The sequence below is a fragment of the Anneissia japonica genome, unplaced genomic scaffold (genome assembly GCF_011630105.1).
Source record: "Anneissia japonica isolate Jap-2015-1 unplaced genomic scaffold, ASM1163010v1 scaffold287844_len763494_cov143, whole genome shotgun sequence".
Classification (NCBI taxonomy): domain Eukaryota; kingdom Metazoa; phylum Echinodermata; class Crinoidea; order Comatulida; family Comatulidae; genus Anneissia; species Anneissia japonica.
The window spans coordinates 113,120-121,919 of NW_022739814.1; the positions used below are offsets into that span (position 1 = coordinate 113,120).

Genomic DNA, 8,800 nt, shown 5'->3' on the forward strand with positions numbered 1-8,800 from the left:
TTGTAACACATTTTAAGAATGTTTTAAAAACGTTTAAAAACATCAAAATAACGTTATAATAACGTTTCTGAATGTTAAATTGAAACGTTATTAAAACGCTTTAAAAACTCCACATAATTACGTTTTTAAAACGTAATATTATACCGTTTTACAAACGTAATAAAACCCCTTTGTAAACGTTTTTAAAACGTTTTTAAAACGTGATACAAGAACAAAGTCGATGTAACCAAGGTTATTTTTACGTTATAATAACGTTTTTAAAACGTTACATTAAAACGTTATTTAAGCGCTTCCAAAACTCCACAAAATTACGTTTTCAACGTTTTACTAAAACGTTTTTTGAACCAAACTCATACGTTTTTATAACGTTTATTTAACGTTAATGTGTTAGCTGGGATGTCAGGAACCCAAAATATGTAAAACAAAAACGTAATTTATAGCTTTCGTCCATGCTGCGCGAGTAGTGGAAAAAATGCACGCACGTAGTGGAAATTTTCAAGAAGAATTCGAAATGCTCAAAATGGCCTGAAACATGCTCTAATAGTCAAATAATAGTCTAGCCTAGTGCCAGGGCTAGGAAAACATGTCAATAGCCCTAGGTCTAGCCTAGGAAAACACATAAACTAGCCAGAGCCCCATTCCTAGGTCTAGGTAGCAAGAGAGTTAAAAAAAGAAAAAAAAAAAAGAAAAAAGGCACACTGGGAGCTAAGGGTCCAATGCTTATGCCCTCGGTAGAAATTTCTGCAATAGGGTAGTTTGTTGGTATTATTTGACGTTAGGTTTATTGGTTTTATCTTGGTTCTATCTTAATACGGATAGGCCTAGGTCTACAGTTATTCTGTAGGCCTAGGCCTAAGTGTATATTAATCTGCGAGTTATTTAATGACAAATGTTCCTTTTTATAGTTTTAAATCAAGAACAAATCTGCAAATTTCATGATGAATGAGGCAAGAGCCTTGTCTGTCTCATGCTAGCTACGGCCATGTACTTGCCCCAGTACTGGCACATAGGCCTAATCTAAATACTTTTACTAGTGATTCTTAGGCATGACGTTTTTGCATTTTTTATGAGAATTTTTATTTTTTAGTGTAAAAATCCTAAATTAATATCATCTACTTAACAGCTACCTAATTGCTGTTTTGACCTGAATTTAAACTGAATAACAAGTTAGGTGTTGAATACATTCCTTAGCTTTGATTAACATAGATACACTAGCAAGTTGCTAGCTATAATATTACAGTTTAGATTTCTAAGTCTGCTTTCAGTGTCGGAATAGGTCACAATGTCATCATTCACCATTTTGATTGTGCTGAATACTATTTTTGTATTGTCTGTATGACTGCTCATTTGTGGATTTTATATAATAATTGTTTATTAAATTTTCTTTAATTACTCTTTTGGTTGATGCCATTAATATGTTGACTTTTTAGTTACCAATGACCTGAGGGAAAGTTCAGCAACATTTAGGCAAGTCCACAGTTCTTCTGTAAAGGCACTCTGTATGCATTATTACATACTGCATAAGTTCAGATTTTATCTTATTATTTTTATTATATAATATTATGTCTACTTCTTATTGACTTTGAGAAGGCTTTTGACTCGATTGATAGACAATAATGTATTTAATGTGTTAACATTCTTTAATTTTGGAACCAGCATACAACAGTCGATACCAACATTTTATAAAGATACTACTATACGTCGAGTGTGTTAGTAAATGGACAAGGCTCACCGTTCTTTAGGGTCAATAGAGGATGTAGGCAAGGTGATCTACTGTCGCCTTGTATTTTTTTATTATGTGTGGAAATTTTGGGGTTAATGATAAGAAACAATAAATCAATAAAGGGTATTCGGATTGGAGGTACAGAAATTGTTAGATACTATGATATTACAAGATATATTTATATTTTGCCACCTGTAACCAAGAGAAATTCTTTTCATTTTGGTCTTCACTGCATGATCTTTTTCAAAGCTTCAAATAAATAATAAATATTTGTACCCTGACCTCTGATATATAAGTAGTTCACCTAATGTAATGGTACAGCAAGTTTTGGAATATTAAATACAATAAATATTATATTTTCACTTGCAAAAGAATTTATAAAAATTGTTACAGGATATAAAATATATTTGTACTTACAATGAAAATATAAAACTTTTTATTATATGTATACTATTCTATGTTTTTAAAAGAAGGGCACTAAATTGTTTTTGTGTATTTTCATTTTGAATGCAATGTATGATAAAATTAATAAAATGGTAAATAAAAAAAATATATTATGTGATTGTTTGATAATTGTTGAAATGGCGGGCTATCAGCACGATATGTTAACCTTGTATGTACTGTATGCATAGGCCTGTGTTTATCATTCCATAATGGTCACTTCAAACAGTTCAAATACCTATCGCAATTTCATTTATTATTTTCATTAAGTTTTAATACATTGGGAATATAGAATGGGAATTAAATGTTTCGCGGTTTTCAGACTAGTTATTAGAAAGTTGTAAATTACCATTATAATTTTTACTTACCTTATATTATATTTCTATAGACATTTAGGCAGTTTTTCTATGCCTAGGCATTAGTATCTATGAAAAAAAAATGCACTGGCGCAAAGTCGCCATGGTATGGCAAAAATGTCTAGGGCCTAACGATAGTTTAGGCCTTAATTGGCCCAGTCTTTATTTAGGGCCTAAGTCCGGCCTAGTCAGACTATATATGGTCAAACTAGCTAGGCATATTAAGTATACACCGAGGCTAGGCTAGTAGTAGAAGCCTACTAGTAACTAACTCTACCGTCGGCTGGATAAATAGCTGTGTGCGAACTCACCTGCTGCGGGACTAAAGCGGTGTCCCGGACTAGAGTGCTGCTGCTAGCCTGCTTGGTTGACTGCATGTGTTAATCCTAGGCATGGGTGTAGGCCAAATTATAAACAAACAAGTCATCGGATATACGCTTATTAATTCAATTGAATTATTCCTCCATGGTTGAACTGACGTCGACTAAACCCTCTCTGTGTTACTGAAACACAAAAACTATAAGCTTCGCTAGATCATCGTCGGGACGATTCCTCGATATCCCTCGCTCGCCAAAACTGAGACTGATCATGAATATTAATGAGTTAGTTAAAAAAAATTGCTACCAAGCTACTGAAAAAGCGATCAGCCTCGTTTTCACCGAATTTAGATATTTTAACCCATTATGTTTTGTTTCTATAATTATCGTTACATCTCAACATTTTTTATTTTTTAAAGTATTTTTCCTAAACTCAAGAGAGGTTAAATAAGCAATATATGGCGACTTTCTCATCCCCGCAACCCCTCCCCCCCCCCCTTTAATAGTTAGTATAACATTTCAAAACACAGTGTTATGTTTCAGAATCCGTAAATATGTGATTATTTGATAACTTACCTATCACTCCAGTACATGTCGGGCCTCTGAAACCTGGCGGACAAGCGCATTTAAATTCAGGTGATGTGGTAATTGCGCCAATTGGCCACTGGTAATGTTTTAATTGCTGTAGACAAAGACCTCCATTTTCGCATGGTCGCGTTGAACAAATATCTATATGTTTTTTTTTTTTTATAAATCATATAAATAAAATGATATGCAAGGCCTTGAATATATTTATAATTACATCCTTAATAATAATCGTCATTACCAATGCCGTAACCAGCTATTGGGGCAGTTTGGATAATTGGGGCACTTTGGACAGTCCTACACAATTTTTCTAATCGGTCCACAAAGAATGGGTTCACATTTTTTTTTAATGGATTCAAATTATGCATATGATGCATAAATTTGTCCACTTTTTAGAAAAAATGGTTCCATATTTTTCACATTTAGCATAAAATTGGTAAAATTTTAAGAACGTGGGTCCAGAGTTTTCATATTATTATTGCTTAAAATGGGTCAACTTTTAAGAAAATGGATCAACATTATTTTAATTTTGCCCACTTTGATATTGTCCAGCACTGATTCAAATCCTGGCTACAGCATTGGCCATTATAGACATACATAAATGTTCCGTTCCATCATTATTCCCTATATGTGTCTTGCTGTGTCAAACCCTTCAAAATTGGACTCAAAACATATTTGCCTTAACTATGCTTACACAACAAATCCATATAAAGAAGTAATTTCAAAGTCTGCTGATTAAATCGTCTAACGATTATGTCTTGAAATGTGCAAATTACGAGAAGTCATTACCGTATATTACAAGAAAAATACTTCTTTTTTTTCTTAAGAACAATAAATTATATCACAATCCGCAATTATACAAGGTGATTATACAAGCCGCTGGCATACTTATTTTCCTGGTCACTGGATTAGAGGCAGACCCGCACATTGTGCAACATTCTCTGCTCCCTGGGGAGCATCCCTGGTCATTGCTGCTTGTACGCGCACGACCCATACATTTAATGCCATACCATCCTACCAGTACACATAAATAGTCTTGGGTGCAGAGAGGCAAGCGTAAGTAAAGTGCCTTGCCCAAGGACACAAGCAATGCGATGAACGTCGGTTTCGAACTCCCGACCTCACGATCAGAAAGCGGTCAGGTATTGAGAAAGTGGTGTTTAATCACACACACCCACACACGCATACATAAAACAGCAAACGGCCACATAATGCACAACTATTTAAAATTAAAACGGAACAGTAGAGTAAATCCGATCAGAATGACAAAAACTAAGCATCCACTGGAAGGAATCCCAATATCTGCAGACGGATCCGTTTCAGCCTTCCAGGCCTCATTAGTGCAGCTAGGGTATAGACCCAAACGAAACGTTCGACCAGCTTAGGTAGGGCCCAAACTAGTCCCACGACCACTAATGATTACAGAGCCAAACCAAAGCAATATATATACACAGCCCAGGTGTGAATGCAAATAGTGGAAAACAAGCTATGTGGCTCGGTTCCAGTAGATACAGAGAATATTTTTTCATTCTTAACGCGTCCTACGAAATTCTTACGAGACAGCACTAGTCCGTGAATTTGTGAACAAGATCGGAGATCTAAAGATGTAATCTCTACCGTGCATCAGTGGCGGCCCGCTGGATCTCAATAGAGATTCTTTAATAATATATAAATTTTAAGAGGCAAATGGGAAAAACCCATAAAACAGCAAACGGCTACATAATGCAAAACTATTAAAAATTAAAACGGAACAGTAGAGAAAATCCGATCAGAATGACAAAATAAACTAAGCATCCACTGGAAGGAATCCCAATATCTGCAGATGGATCCGTTTCGGCCTTCCAGGCCTTATCAGTGCAGCTAGGGTATAGATCCAAACGAAACGTTCGACCAGCTTAGGTAGGGCCCAAACTAGTCCCACGACCACTAATGATTACAGAGCCAAACCAAGGCAATATATATACACAGCTCAGGTGTGAATGCAAATAGTGGAAAACAAGCTATGTGACTCGGTTCCAGATACAGAGAATATTTTGTCATTCTTAACGCGTCCTACGAAATTCTTACGAGACAGCACTAGTCCGTGAATTTGTGAACAAGATCGGAGATCTAAAGATGCAATCTCTACCGTGCATCAGTGGCGGCCCGCTGGATCTCAATAGAGATTCTTTAATAATATATAAATTTTAAAAGGCAAATGGGAAAAACCCATAAAACAGCAAACGGCCATATAATGCAAAACTATTTAAAATTATTATTAGTTATATAGAAGTCCCTGAAGAGACAGGCTGCAATAAAAAAGCTTTGGAATAATTTATTTTTTTGAGTCATTTGTCAAACCAAAGTACTTGTCTGGGCCCCTTATATTTTTAAAGAAATATCTTTGAAATATGCAATGTAATAAATATAATACCGGCAAGAATACGATGCCCTGTAAGGACAAAAAAGTGGTTTTCCATCCTGAAACCACTCCCACAGCCCCTCCTCCACCATGGGCCAATGTGAGGGTGTGGGAATCTGTCTCATCTGGCCGGACCAATAACATTTGCTTTCCGACGCGCCTGATACATTTAAAAGACTCATTTTGCTTCTTTTATAAATAACATTTATTTTTATATTTACCCGCCTGTTTACCACTAGTATATAGGATAGTATAGCAAATATTAGAAACCTTCACCAAGAAACAAAAAAAAAAAATTACAGGTGCGAAACAAATATATATATTTTTCTTGGCCTAAAATAGCACACACTCCATTATAATGCATTAGTGTGTAAGTCCTACCTGTTTGTGTTATAATTGAAGACGCTTGTGTAGTTTGACATCGACATTTTTCAATGGTATTAAAATAAAGGATGACACTGATAATAGCCCAAGGAAGTAGGTGCCTTTTTGAAAGCATAGTTATATCTCGTAGTGTAGGCCTACTTGGGATGCGTGCTTCTTCGGATTTAAAAATGCAATTACTACTCAAGAACGGAGTCAGTACAAAATAAACATCTCATTTCCTGGTTCAATCCAGTCAATCGATACATTCCATAGAAAAGATGCTGATACAATCGCACTCGAGTGCATTGAAAACCATTTTCTATGTTTAGTTACACTTTTTTGAACTAGTATTTTAAATGGTATTTATATTCACAATCTAAAGAAAATCACAATGCGCTTATAACAGTTGTGTTCCTCTAAATTGCAGTCCCAAGGCCATGGCATCACGTCAACCCATTGTCACTTCTAACCAAACGTTCTGTGCCCATTATAGCACCATGATGTTGTTGTGGCATTGCTGTTCTTATTCAAATTTGCGGGACTGTAGGGGGGTTTCTTGATTGAATTTGTTTTGGCATTATGATACATACATTTCCAATCGTAATGAACAAAATAGGAATTAGGGACGTGCTATTGTTATGCAATAATTGTGAATAACATTTTGCGGTTTTTTTTCCTGCAAGGTACGAATTATTAACTTTTAACTGTTACCAGGATAGGAAGCTGGCTGGTTTAAGCCGTCTAACTTGATTTAGCCGTACGTGCGGTATTGTTATGCAAATGAGCCAGATAAGCACAATCTGCACACGCTCAGAAAAACAAAACTTTCCTTAGCCCCTAGAGATATAATAAGAATACTAGAGTGCTAACTGCAATGTATTCGATGTTCGAAATACGCAGAGCTGTGTGTATGTACCATCAAAGATGGCTGCCATAGATTTAGCTAATCAAATTTTGCCTAAGCGACATCGTTTGCAATTGCGCCCTCAATTTACACAGAAAGTTCAGTACAGCTAGTTACCCGAATGTTTGAAAGTCGAGCGTTGCGGTGTATGGGTGTAATGTACACGATTTTAATTTTCATTCCTTGGTACTTTATTTTTGAATAGGATGCTCCACTTGGCCTCGTTTTTGCTACGATAGTTCAATAATTTGTTATTACCATTACTCATTATCATTAATGAAATAATAGTCAGTCAGAGGGCTTATTTATGGTAATAATATGTATACTAAGCCTGAAGGTGGCGCTTTACTACGACGGCCATCTTGGATGGTACACATACATAACTCTACATTGCTCTGCCATCTTGTCAGCACTCTAGTTGTTTAATAGCCCTCTTTTTTTTCCATCTTTCCTGGTGTTCGTCTGTTGTTTTCTTGTTGTTTTGTTTTTGATGTGTTTTGAAATTTACTGTTATTGTCTATTATCTGGCTAGCTCGACACAAGTTTCGGTTTAACCTTTAAACCGAATTTACTTACAGGGCTGTTGCCTCTTTCATTGTTTATATGCTGTCTCTTATACACATCTAGATGTGTATAAGAGACAGGTTAATGTGTGTGATGCAATGTCTTCTAGTGTACCTATCACTAATATTAACTGTACAGCTTCTGCAACTTTTGAGAATACAAAGACTGGGACTTAAATTTATGTGAATGCTCCTTCAACTTATATTCCTGTTTGTACAACATTTAATAGTGCGACCTCCACTGACTTAGGCTGTTTGTCATCACTTCAAGATGTCTACCGATTCGTGGAAAAGGCGTATTAAAATCCAAATTTTGGCGTTTGTGAGCAATACACTTTAATTTTATATAGGTAAGTAGTAAGTATATGAATAATTTTAATGCACTAGTTAGTTGAAAACTTCATTCTAATTTGTTTTGGGTCTTTTTTCTGCACTTTTATAAGCGGTTAGACATGGTCTAGGCCGGGTCTAGGCTAGCCCAATCACATCAATTTAAAATCAAATTTTTAGACATACTTGCCTTATATCTAACTTGCAGGTGATTTTATTTGTAGACTAGTTTGTTTTTAAGTGTGTAAGTATGATTGATTTGCATGCCAAGTGGAATTAGTACCCTTATTTTACTTTGTTTTACCGTACCGTAATTCTCGGCTAGGCCTAGCTGTACGCCTAGCCGATACGCAGAGTGGCCATCGTGTGGCTAAGGAAAGTTTTGTTTTTCTGAGCATGTGCAGATTGGGCTTATCTGGCTCATTTGCATAACAATACCGCACATAAGGCTAATTCAAGTTAGACGGCTTAAACCGGCCAGCTTCCTATCCTGCTAACAATTAAAAGTCCTTGATTAAATCAACATAGATGCAGGCTTTTAACCTGTTACATACCGGTATACAGTTTTCTCCCTAATTAATTTTTAACTCCAATTAAAGATCACTTTTTTGTGGTCCCAAATTTACAAAGTATTAATCTTTATTATCTCAAATTTGAGACCACGTAGAAGCTGTTGCGCATCGGTTGTGGCGTGAATTTATCAACCTTGAGGTTTGTGTCCTTGGGTAAGGCACTTTATCTGCTACAATTGTCTCTCTCCATCAAAGAGTACGAGTAGGTACCTGGTATATTCAAACAAAACTACATTGATTAC

General features: G+C 35.8%; 1 long non-coding RNA gene across 1 annotated transcript in view; it reads right to left on the minus strand.

Annotated features, from left to right (window-relative positions):
• Positions 1–3,473, minus strand: part of LOC117118041 — a 29,524-nt gene extending 26,051 nt beyond the window's left edge. Inside the window, exon 1 of the long non-coding RNA XR_004446989.1 lies at positions 3,414–3,473. This is a non-coding gene — a long non-coding RNA (uncharacterized LOC117118041). The remainder of the gene's footprint in view (positions 1–3,413) is intronic.
• Between the last annotated feature and the right edge of the window lie 5,327 nt (positions 3,474–8,800).